Source organism: Neoarius graeffei, chromosome 1 (assembly GCF_027579695.1).
Source record: "Neoarius graeffei isolate fNeoGra1 chromosome 1, fNeoGra1.pri, whole genome shotgun sequence".
Taxonomy (NCBI): domain Eukaryota; kingdom Metazoa; phylum Chordata; class Actinopteri; order Siluriformes; family Ariidae; genus Neoarius; species Neoarius graeffei.
Genome location: NC_083569.1, coordinates 35,770,009 through 35,782,148, shown reverse-complemented (window position 1 = coordinate 35,782,148; position 12,140 = coordinate 35,770,009). Strand labels below are relative to the sequence as shown.

At 37.2% G+C, this 12,140-nt stretch overlaps 1 protein-coding gene across 1 annotated transcript in view; it reads left to right on the top strand.

Moving 5' to 3' along the window:
* Positions 1-12,140, top strand: part of astn1 (astrotactin 1) — a 1,125,762-nt gene that overhangs the window by 1,252 nt on the left and 1,112,370 nt on the right. The window lies entirely within an intron of this gene.

Sequence of the window (12,140 nt, the reverse complement as noted above, 5' to 3'; positions counted from 1 at the left end):
CAGTGGTGCAGCCGCATGGACTCTGGGGCCTGTGATTGTATTGCCCAGACCAGTTGGTCTCCTAATGGAAAATCCTTAAAAAATGCTCTGCATTGTACCATTAGAACACTGGAGTGATAGTTGCTGGAAATGGGCCTCTATACGCCTATGTAGATATTGCACCAAAAACCAGACATTTAGTAGAATTTAGCGAGAATAGTCATTTACCACATTAGCAATGTATAGAGTGTATTTCTGATTAGTTTAAAGTGATCTTCATTGAAAAGAACAGTGCTTTTCTTTCAAAAATAAGGAAATTTCAAAGTGACCCCAAACTTTTGAACGGTTGTGTGTGTGTGTGTGTGTGTGTGTGTGTGTGTGTGTATATATATATATATATATATATATATATATATATATATATATATATATAAAAATCATCCTGGCCAACTTTTGGGTTGTTTTACAATCAGGGTACGCAAGCTAAAAATCACATTTAACACTTATTATCTTCAATATCAATATCAAAAGGCTTGACTAAATAAACTTGGTTGTTTATTGTAGCCCTGTGATAGCTCTATTTACCATGCAAAAAAAAAAAAAAATTGGTGATAACGTTATTTTTGGTGAATGTATGGCAATATATGTCATATTTAGCAAAATTACTTGTGTCATTTAGAAAAAGTGCTTTTTTGACCACAGGTAGCTCCAAAAGGGATGCACTTACATCATTGTTTATACCATAAAACACATATTTGGTTCCATATCATTGGAAACATAGTTAAGTTTTAATGTTGAATGCCAGTAAGTTTTCAGACTATTTTGATCAAATTAGTATGTAATTGTGTCAAAAAAATGTCCTCTCCGAGAGAGCTAATTTTTCAATATAAAATAACATATCTAAAATGATTATTTTCATCCTAAAATGTGGTCAAGATATTGGGACCTAAATATTAGAGACAACTAACACAAAGCTTACAGCCTTATCTTTAAAAGCAGTATGGAAGTAGTGGATTCTGAATTGTCAAAAAAAATGTCCTCTCCGAGAATCACTTCATTTGTTTCTCCCAGCCCTGCTTAAAGCTACACTTAATCTTCTTTATCTTATAGCAGATTACATAAAACTACCATACACAGATATGTCAAAAAATTACCTGAAATCTGTTCTTTAACTTGTCCTTCACTTAAAAACTGGTACAAGAACCAGTTTGAATCAATTTGAATTTTGGACCCCTGTGACACAAACTTTGTACCCTGATTGTAAAACAACCCTTTTCTAAATTCTCCTGGGGGAGAAAAGTGTGTGAACGACCTTTTCAACTGGCCGAGGGTCTGATGCGTGGTTGAAACAATAAAAACAGTGGATCCCAATTAATTGCAAACCGTTTGAAATTTATACAATTAAGGAGTTGTTGATATTGTTCTATCCGTTACTCTAGGTTCTGGGATTCATGTATCAGGCATGAGAGAGCTCAGAGTGAAAAATCTGAAATAATACTCTTGTCTTGAATTTTAATAGAGTAACAATGAAAGGGAAGTCTTAAATCAGATTTTGAGCTGAAAAATCTCATGCCTGAATATTGTCTACATACACAGAAAATAACACAAGTGATGCTTTAGAAGAAATATATGTTATTTTACCAGCTGGGAGGTCCGTATCGTGAAATACTGTAACCGAGGTCTTGAAAGTACTGACCGAGGCCCTCTGGGCTGACCTTAAGCTGGTAAATAACATATATTTATTTTTTCTTTACCAAATTCTAACAGAAAACGAGAGCGCCTGAAAGGAGAAACCGAGCCTAGCCACCATTTTGAATGCAAATGGCTTCCTCCTCGGTATACAAGTGCACTTCCATGGCAGGAAAAAAACTACATTTTGCTGCCTATGTAGTCCCCTATTTATACAAATAGTAGTCTTTTATTTCTTCTTCCTCAGGGTAGTAAAACTCGCTTTCACTATGAACACTGTCATTATCGCTATCCATGCTGTAAAATTAATGCTATTCTCTTGAGAAATACTGGCAAAAATGTAAAAGATTTTTGATAATCTTATAAATAAATCTTATAAAAAAGATAAATGTTGACAAAAAAAGCTACTATTTTTGTTGTTGTTGTGAACGAGTGAGTCGCCAGAGGTCCGTAACCGGGGTCCGTACCATAGGATACGGAGGCGCTCGCCAGCCAATCAGAGCACAGGATTTGGTCCGCGAAAAAAAAAAAATTATACACACGTGTGTGTGTGTATATATCATACTTGCCAACTTTTCTAAATTCTCCTGGGGGAGAAAAGTGCGTGAACGACCTTTTCAACTGGCCAAGGGTCTGATGCGTGGTTGAAATGATAAAAACAGTGGATCCCAATTAATTGCAAACCATTTGAAATTTATACAATTAAAGAGTTATTGATATTGTTCTATCCGTTACTCTAGGTTCTGGGATTCATGCATCAGGCATGAGAGAGCTCAGAGTGAAAAATCTGAAATAATACTCTTGTCTTGAATTTTAATAGAGTAACAATGTAAGGGAAGTCTTAAATCAGATTTTGAGCTGAAAAATCTCATGCCTGAATATTGTCTACATACACAGAAAATAACACAAGTGATGTTTTAGAAGAAATATATGTTATTTTACCAGCTGGGAGGTCCGTATGGTGAAATACCGTGACCGAGGGCCTCGGTCAGTACTCAAGGCCGAGGTCACGGTATTTCACCATACGGACCGACCTTAAGCTGGTCAATAACATATATTACAGGCCTAAAAATTCATACATTTTTTCACCAGCCAGCCAGACTAGTTACCTTCCAAAGTAACTAGCCAAAGAGAAAATCAACTAGCCAAAATTTGTTCATGTATGAATTTTACTTCTGTCAAAAATAACACAATACGCTTTATCGGCGGCCTTTTTCTCCTCTTAAGACCGAGGTCGCTTTGTCCCCGTCTCTGGCGGTTTCTGTACACCTTTCAGAAAATTCCACATCGCAACGTAGCTTTGGCAGATGGAGATGTAAACAACAACAAAAACACGTGTTTAAATGAGCGATAATGTGGCCACATCTGTTGAATTTGATAACGTGATTACCGCGATATTCAACGAGATGCGTTATATGCATGCTCAGTAGTGAAAAAACCGACAGCCTGACTCGTACATGATATGATTTGGAATTCGGTATTTTCCGTCCTGCCGATAAACACATCAATTAACACAGACACGGCACACGCTTAATATGTGGCGGCTTTAGTTGATGGTGTATCTGAATCTTCGCTTCATATATATTTTTTATTTTCAACTAGCCAGCTGGGCTGGCTAGTGACAGGAGTTACCCGCCAAATGACAAATTAAGTCACCTTGGGCAACCGGACCACCGCGAATTTCGAGCCATATACAGTATATATAATTTTTTTTCCTTTATCAAATTCTAACAGAAAATGAGAGCGCCTGAAAGGAGAAACCGAGTCGAGCCGCCATTTTGAATCCTCATTCATGTCTGTAATGCAAATTGTTTCCTCCTCGGTATACAAGTGCACTTCCATGGCAGGAAAAAAAACTACATTTTGCCGCCTATGTAGTCCCCTATTTATACAAATAGGAGTCATTCAGGATTCAGCCATGTTTTTGCTCGGCGTTAGCAAGTTAGAGGTTTTTAGCTTTCTCCTGAAATGTTTTCTTTAATTTCTTCTTCCTCAGGGTAGTAAAACTCGCTTTCAGTATGAACACTGTCATTATCACTATCCATGCTGTAAAATTAATGCTATTCTCCTGAGAAATGCAGGCAAAAATTTAAGATTTTTGATAATCTTATAAATAAATCTTATTAAAAAAAAGATAAATGTTGACAAAAAATGCTAATATTTTTGTTATTGTTGTGAACCAGCGAGTCGCCAGAGGTCCGTAACTGGGGTCCGTACCGTAGGATACAGAGGCACTCACTAGCCAATCAGAGCGCAGGATTTGATGGAAACCGGACCGTGAAAAAAATAATGTTTATAATTTCTTAAAATAGTTACAGTGAATGAAAGTATTATTGGATTGCATCAAATGTGTTTCCCTTCTGTAAGCTCATGTAAAACTACAGAGAACTATAATATCATATATACATTAAATTTTAAAAAGATTTGACCAAAATAGTAACAATTCAATTAAATAAATACTGCACTTTCTTAGTACTACTAAAATTATTTAGCAGTACTAAATAGTATTTTTAACTTGGCGGTAGGGATTTCCCCAAACTGGGAGATTATCCAGTTTTTAACAAATATGATTGGGAGGCGGGAGACGGGAGCCTCCCACTGAAATCGGGAGGGTTGGCAAGTATGATATATATCCAGTGGTTAAATTGGCTTTTGTAAGGAGGGGGAGCCCTTCTTCACTCACAGTGGTCAATATCTCTCAAAACATTTTTATTTATCGCACCATCGGTTTAATACATGTTTTATCAACTTATGGCCTACTTATTTACAACCCCGATTCCAAAAAAGTTGGGACAAAGTACAAATTGTAAATAAAAACAAAATGCAATGATGTGGAAGGTTCAAAATTCCGTATTTTATTCAGAATAGAACATAAATGACATATCAAATGTTTAAACTGAGAAAATGTATCATTTAAAGAGAAAAATTAGGTGATTTTAAATTTCATGACAACAACACATCTCAAAAAAGTTGGGACAAGGCCATGTTTACCACTGTGAGACATCCCCTTTTCTCTTTACAACAGTCTGTAAACGTCTGGGGACTGAGGAGACAAGTTGCTCAAGTATAGGGATAGGAATGTTAACCCATTCTTGTCTAATGTAGGATTCTAGTTGCTCAACTGTCTTAGGTCTTTTTTGTCGTATCTTCCGTATTATGATGCGCCAAATGTTTTCTATGGGTGAAAGATCTGGACTGCAGGCTGTCCAGTTCAGTACCCGGACCCTTCTTCTACGCAGCCATGATGCTGTAATTGATGCAGTATGTGGTTTGGCATTGTCATGTTGGAAAATGCAAGGTCTTCCCTGAAAGAGACGTTGTCTGGATGGGAGCATATGTTGCTCTAGAACCTGGATATACCTTTCAGCATTGATGGTGTCTTTCCAGATGTGTAAGCTGCCCATGCCACATGCACTAATAATGCAACCCCATACCATCAGAGATGCAGGCTTCTGAACTGAGCGCTGATAACAACTTGGGTCGTCCTTCTCCTCTTTAGTCCGAATGACACGGCGTCCCTAATTTACATAAAGAACTTCAAATTTTGATTCGTCTGACCACAGAACAGTTTTCCACTTTGCCACAGTCCATTTTAAATGAGCCTTGGCCCAGAGAAGACATCTGCGCTTCTGGATCATGTTTAGATACGGCTTCTTCTTTGAACTATAGAGTTTTAGCTGGCAACGGCGGATGGCACAGTGAATTGTGTTCACAGATAATGTTCTCTGGAAATATTCCTGAGCCCATTTTGTGATTTCCAATACAGAAGCATGCCTGTATGTGATGCAATGCCGTCTAAGGGCGCGAAGATCACGGGCACCCAGTATGGTTTTCTGGCCTTGACCCTTACGCACAGAGATTCTTCCAGATTCTCTGAATCTTTTGATGATATTATGCACTGTAGATGATGATATGTTCAAACTCTTTGCAATTTTACACTGTCGAACTCCTTTCTGATATTGCTCCACTATTTGTCGGCGCAGAATTAGGGGGATTGGTGATCCTGTTCCCATCTTTACTTCTGAGAGCCGCTGCCACTCCAAGATGCTCTTTTTATACCCAGTCATGTTAATGACCTATTGCCAATTGACCTAATGAGTTGCAATTTGGTCCTCCAGCTGTTCCTTTTTTGTACCTTTAACTTTTCTAGCCTCTTATTGCCCCGTCCCAACTTTTTTGAGATGTGTTGCTGTCATGAAATTTCAAATGAGCCAATATTTGGCATGTAATTTCAAAATGTCTCTCTTTCGACATTTGATATGTTGTCTATGTTCTATTGTGAATACAATATCAGTTTTTGAGATTTGTAAATTATTGCATTCTGTTTTTATTTACAATTTGTACTTTGTCCCAACTTTTTTGGAATCGGGGTTGTATATCTCACATCAATGCATATATTGGTAACTTATTAAGCCTACGTTTCACCATCAATCTACACTGTAATTTGTAAAACTTATTCACAATATACACCACCAATTCACATATTGGCAATAGTTATTTACATCTCATCAATCTACACTATTATTTGCATTACTTGTTTCATCTCACACCATCAATTAACGTATTAACAATAGTTCTTTACATCTCACACCATAAATCTACATCAATCAAATCAATTGTTTGCGAAACTTACTTACATGTCACAACATCAAACCACATATCAGTAATAGCCAGTCATTACAGTTTAATTTACAACTTTCCAAATAGGACTTGGATCAAGTTTCTCCTGCCTTTCCTGTCTCTGTCTACATGCTCCTGGGGAGACTCCCAGAGCGTCCGGGAGACTAGGGATGTCTGAATCGTTCAATTTTGTTATTTAGTCTAGGCTTAGTACACCACAGCAACCTCATAACTTTGGCCGACCAAAGCAACATTGGATTGGGAGTCGAGCGCGCTAGCCAATGGAAAAGTCCAGGCTGCCAGTTCTCACTATCACGAGGGAGGTTTGCTAGCGTTCCATGCGCAAAGACAGGTTAGCGGGCATCCATTAAATTAGCTAACTCAATTTTCTGATATTTACCTAAAAGCTAAAAACACAGAAAACAGCTACAACTTAGTAAATGAAGATAACATATGACAGAACTACAGACAAAAAGATCTGAACTTCAGCAAATGGAGGCGTGAATTTTTCGACTAGCGTCCTGTCTGTCAGTGTTAGCTAACGCTACTTATGTCATCTGCTGCACGAGTATATTTTGCCTGAGAAAGTTTATCAACTAAAGACAAAATAAACAAAAGAACCATGACTTACTTCTGTCTACTTTGCAAAGGCATCGTGTTTAGCAGATAGTTACAACTTCGTACGACATAAATCCTCATAAAATATAAAGTATGACAGACTGATAGAAAACAGTGGCGCCAATTTCTCGAGCTGAAGTCCATTAATGTTAACATTAAACATATGATGATGCTGTGTGATGTCACGTGTTCTTGCAGCGCATAATTATGCATTCAATGATAATTCCAATGAAAAAAAAATTTTTTTTAATTGGTGGGTGTAATTCACTTTAGCTTATTTTTTTGTTGTCTAAATCATTATTGACGAACTCTCATATTGATGGTGTTTTTAGAATAGATGAAAATGAATAAAAGTATTATATTATTATAAACACTGAAGCAGAGGGAGCTCAGCTCCTGCTGGCTGTACTGCCGAGGCAAGGAGGCGGAGCTGAGCTCCGGAGGCCTCCGGCCCAATTTAATCTGTGTGTGTGTGTATATGTACGTATGTATATGGGTCTGTCTCAGGAACTGGGTACTGTGTGGGTACCCCACTAAATATACTCAGTCAATACAATTTTGAATGGTGATGTTGGTTTTAATTTGAAATAAAATGATGAAAGAAATAATACAGATAAAACAAAATCTTTGATGTGAATACTCTTCAGAATTTGGCAAAAATTCTGCAAATTTGTGGAAAAATGGCAGCTTGATCTGGGACATGATAAATGGTTGACTATATTGCATTCCCTTAAAGTGCATATCACGGGTAAGTTCAGGAGCAAGATCAATGTAATTGTCCTATTTTATATTAAACTTTGGTTAAATATCTGTAACATTTCTGCATTCTCTGCAATTTTTTTTGAACTTGCGCAATACCAGAAAAAGTCAGTTGAAATCAAGTCATTTGAGGCGAATTGGTCCGCCTCTGAAAAAACTTGGCATTTGGATTTCCTGGCAAACGTTGATTTTCATGACATCACGTGCGGGACGCCTCCCTCTGAATCCTACGTCAGTGCTGGTTTGTTTATGAGAAAATGACCTGGTGGTTTTCTGCAAATTTCTTCAACGTTATCGCGTAATTATTAAAATGGTTAACAGATGTATCGTAGGAGGGTGTAGCAACACCAATCTTGATGGGATTAGTACTCATCGTTTCCCAAAAGACCGGACAAAGAGAGAGAAATGGGAGCGCTTGGTCTACACAGGCTGTGCACTGAAACCGTGCAAAGCTCTCGCAGCCTGCTTGCGCTTCCGCAGGTAACGTCACGAATCTGGCTCCAGACTCCCTTGGGATTTTTCCAGACACGTTTTGTTATTTTATTTTTTTCTGCTGTAGACAGATGGCTTTGTGTAAAATTACCCTTCTGGATGAGTGTGTAAAGGGACATACTTTCATATAAAAAAAAGCATGAAATTGGTCCAGAATATGCACTTTAAAAAGGTTGTAGTCCACTGAAAAGTCTACAGTTATCACTAATTGTATTTCAAGTTGTAACTTTATACACCTAAGGATTGCTTGTGCTCACAGAATAATCACAACTGTAATAAAACATCATGCAAAATATTTGATTACCATCATAACTCCATTTTCCACACACCCAAAACCAATACGATCGTGTGTTTTGATCTAAACGGAAAGCCTCAGGGTCAAGGTCACTACCTCACCAAAAGTAGTAACTTAAAGTCACTACACCATATAAAAATTTAGTTATAAATCTGCAATTTTGTTTTTTTAAAACGAAAGCTGAAAGTTAGGTCTAGAATATGTTTCTTACAGAATATTTTACGATGGTAGCTGGTCTTGTATGAATTTCTGAGCTATAAAATGAGTTGTGGTCTATTTTTTTACTGTAGTGTGTTATTTGTGTGCGGGGAAGGACACACATTAACAATTTGCATGTGTAGAATGGAATTTTCCACTCCAACAGTTAGAAGTTGATCGTGGTTCCATTTGCGGTCTCTGTTACGCGAGTGATCTGTTCGGACGTTATCACTGAAAAGGTGAGTTTTGACAGTTTTATTTTGTTTTAGTCTTGCAGTATAAGACAATATAATGTTTCTTTTTCATCTTACTTTCATATTTCGTAGTGTTTGCATATTTTTGGCCAATATTTTGCAACCATGGTCAAGTTAGATCTAACTTTTGATAGAATCTACGGCCAGTCATTTTGCCCCGCCCCTGCCTTGCGCTCCGTTCGGTGCGGTAGTGATGTCCCGTTGCTCGCGCGCCGCAGCAGAGACCCGCGCAACCTTCAGCCGGTACAGTTGCTGTTCTTTTACCACCGCCGTTATTCTCATCTTTCCGGTGTGTTCTTGATTTTTCCATATTGTCCTATTTCGCCATATCAAATACCCAAAATGTATCATATTATTCATATTTAAGTGAATAATCAATTCAGTCATCATAACTTGGCATTTTTAACCCAAGCAATCAAAAAGAGGAAATTTATTCAATATTTTCACTCATCTGTGAAGGAGGGGCTTTAATTCTTCATGATGTAGTTATTTTATATGTAAATCAATTTTACAAAAGCATTTGAATTGTAATCAAAAAAATTTTCCACAGTGGAGGCCAGATAAAGCAAGATACTATCTTTATTCTTATTAAACATGACAAAAGAAACATTGAGTGTTAGGTAAATGCAAAAAAAAAAAGTAAAATTAGAAAATTTATTTTTTGGCCATAATGTCCCAAATGAGAGACCAGTTTCTGAGACGGCCCTATATATAAAATGTGATAGTGTGTTAATTTGACATTCTTTCACACAGGCTTGTTTTTAGTCTTCAGTTTTGTTCCAGAAGACGCCCCAGTTGCTGTATTTGTTAGCACTGAGTTGCTACTTTGAACAAACAGGAAACAACCGACGGTACGCGCACCTTTCTTGAACATGACCTTGTCTCGCGCACCGCATTGTCAAGTCAAGTTTATTTCTATTGTCGCAAAGCAGCTTGACAGAATTTGAATGACTTTAAAACCCAAGTGTTACAGAAGGTAAGTGGATACAAAGGCAGTTTAAAGATATTTAATAACTGCAGTAAACAAATCATAACATGAGCAAAAATCATGGTTAAAAGCAGGTAAGGGTCAGGTAATCACTAAATCACATGAACTAGGGCAAAATATAAAAACTAGCCAAAAAAAAGCAAAAAGTCAAGTCAAATCAAGTTTATTTTATAACGCTTTTAACAATAGACATTGTCGCAAAGAATTTGAATGACTTTAAACATGAGCTAATTTTATCCCTAATCGATCCCCAATGAGCAAGCCTGTGGCGATGGTGGCAAGGAAAAACTCCCCCAGACGACAAGAAACCTTGAGAGGAACCAGACTCAAAAGGGAACCCATCCTCATTTGGGCGACAACAGATATTAATAATAACATTAACAGGGTTTTTTTTTCCAACAATGCTTTTATTAGTTTTCAACACATTACAAAATAAGGTACAAAAACCAGCATATAGTGCTAACACTAACAGATATGTCTTCCTCCCACCCCAGATAAGCCACCCTCCCCCCAAACTCAAACACACTTATTCTTTCTCTTGTTTTACAATCATATAATTAAAAAGAAGTCATATCACGTTAGTACAGGGTAAAAATTTAAATAATAATAATAATAATAATAGAGAAGCAAAAATAAAACAAAATATAAAATCAAATCAATGGTACCTTAGCACAAAATAAATGTAACATAACACATCAAGATCTCAGCCTCAAACATCTTCCGGGGTCTACCATAATGGTATAGATTAGTCTAGGTTCTCTGACTGTAGTTGCTCTTCTGTTTTGAATGACTTTAAAACCCAAGTGTCCCAGAAGGTAAGTGGATACAAATGCAGTTTAAAGATATTTAATAACTACAGTAAACAAATCTTACACATGAGCAAAAATCATGGTGAAAAGCAGGTAAGGGTCAGGTGATCACTAAATGACACAAACTCGGGCAAAATATAAAAACTAGCCAAAAAAAAAAGCAAAAAGTCAAGTCAAATCAACTTTATTTTTATAACGCTTTTAACAATAGACATTGTCGCAAAGCAGCTTGACAGAATTTGAATGACTTTAAAACCCAAGTGTCACAGAAGGTAAGAGTCAAAGATTTTACTGTCAATTCACTATATATCCAGGACATATAGGAGAATCGAAATGTCGTTTCTCCCTCACCTTACTTGTAAAAAACAGATAAAGATCACACACACACACACACACACACACACAAAAAGAGAAAAAAAATATATACAGTATACAGTGGTGCTTGAAAGTTTGTGAACCTTTTAGAATTTTCTATATTTCTGCATAAATAGGACCTAAAACATAATCAGATTTTCACACAAGTCCTAAAAGTAGATAAAGAGAACCCAGTTAAACAAATGAGACAAAAATATTATACTTGGTCATTTATTTCTTGAGGAAAATGATCCAGTATTACATATCTGTGAGTGGCAAAAGTATGTGAACCTTTGCTTTCAGTATCTGGTGTGACCCCCTTGTGCAGCAATAACTGCAACTAAACATTTGCGGTAACTGTTGATCAGTCCTGCACACCGGCTTGGAGGAATTTTAGCCCATTCGTCCATACAGAACAGCTTCAACTCTAGGATGTTGGTGGGTTTCTTCACATGAACTGCTTGCTTCAGGTCCTTCCACAACATTTCGATTGGATTAAGGTCAGGACGTTGACTTGGCCATTCCAAAACATTAACTTTATTCTTCTTTAACCATTCTTTGGTAGAACAACTTGTGTGCTTAAGGTTGTTGTCTTGCTGCATGACCCACCTTCTCTTGAGATTCAGTTCATGGACAGATGTCCTGACATTTTCCTTTAGAATTCGCTGGTATAATTCAGAATTCATTGTTCCATCAATGATGGAAAGCCGTCCTGGCCCAGATGCAGCAAAACAGGCCCAAACCATGATACTACCATCACCATGTTTCACAGATGGGATAAGGTTCTTATGCTGGAATGCAGTGTTTTCTTTTCTCCAAACATAATGCTTCTCATTTAAACCAAAAAGTTCTATTTTGGTCTCATCTGTCCACAAAACATTTTTCCAATAGCCTTCTGGCTTGTCCACGTGATCTTTAGTAAACTGCAGACGAGCAGCAATGTTCTTTTTGGAGAGCAGTGGTTTTCTTCTTGCAACCCTGCCATGCACATCATTGTTGTTCAGGTGTTCTCCTGATGGTGGACTCATGAACATTAACATTAGCCAATGTGAGAGAAGCCTTCAGTTGCTTAGAAGTTACCCTGG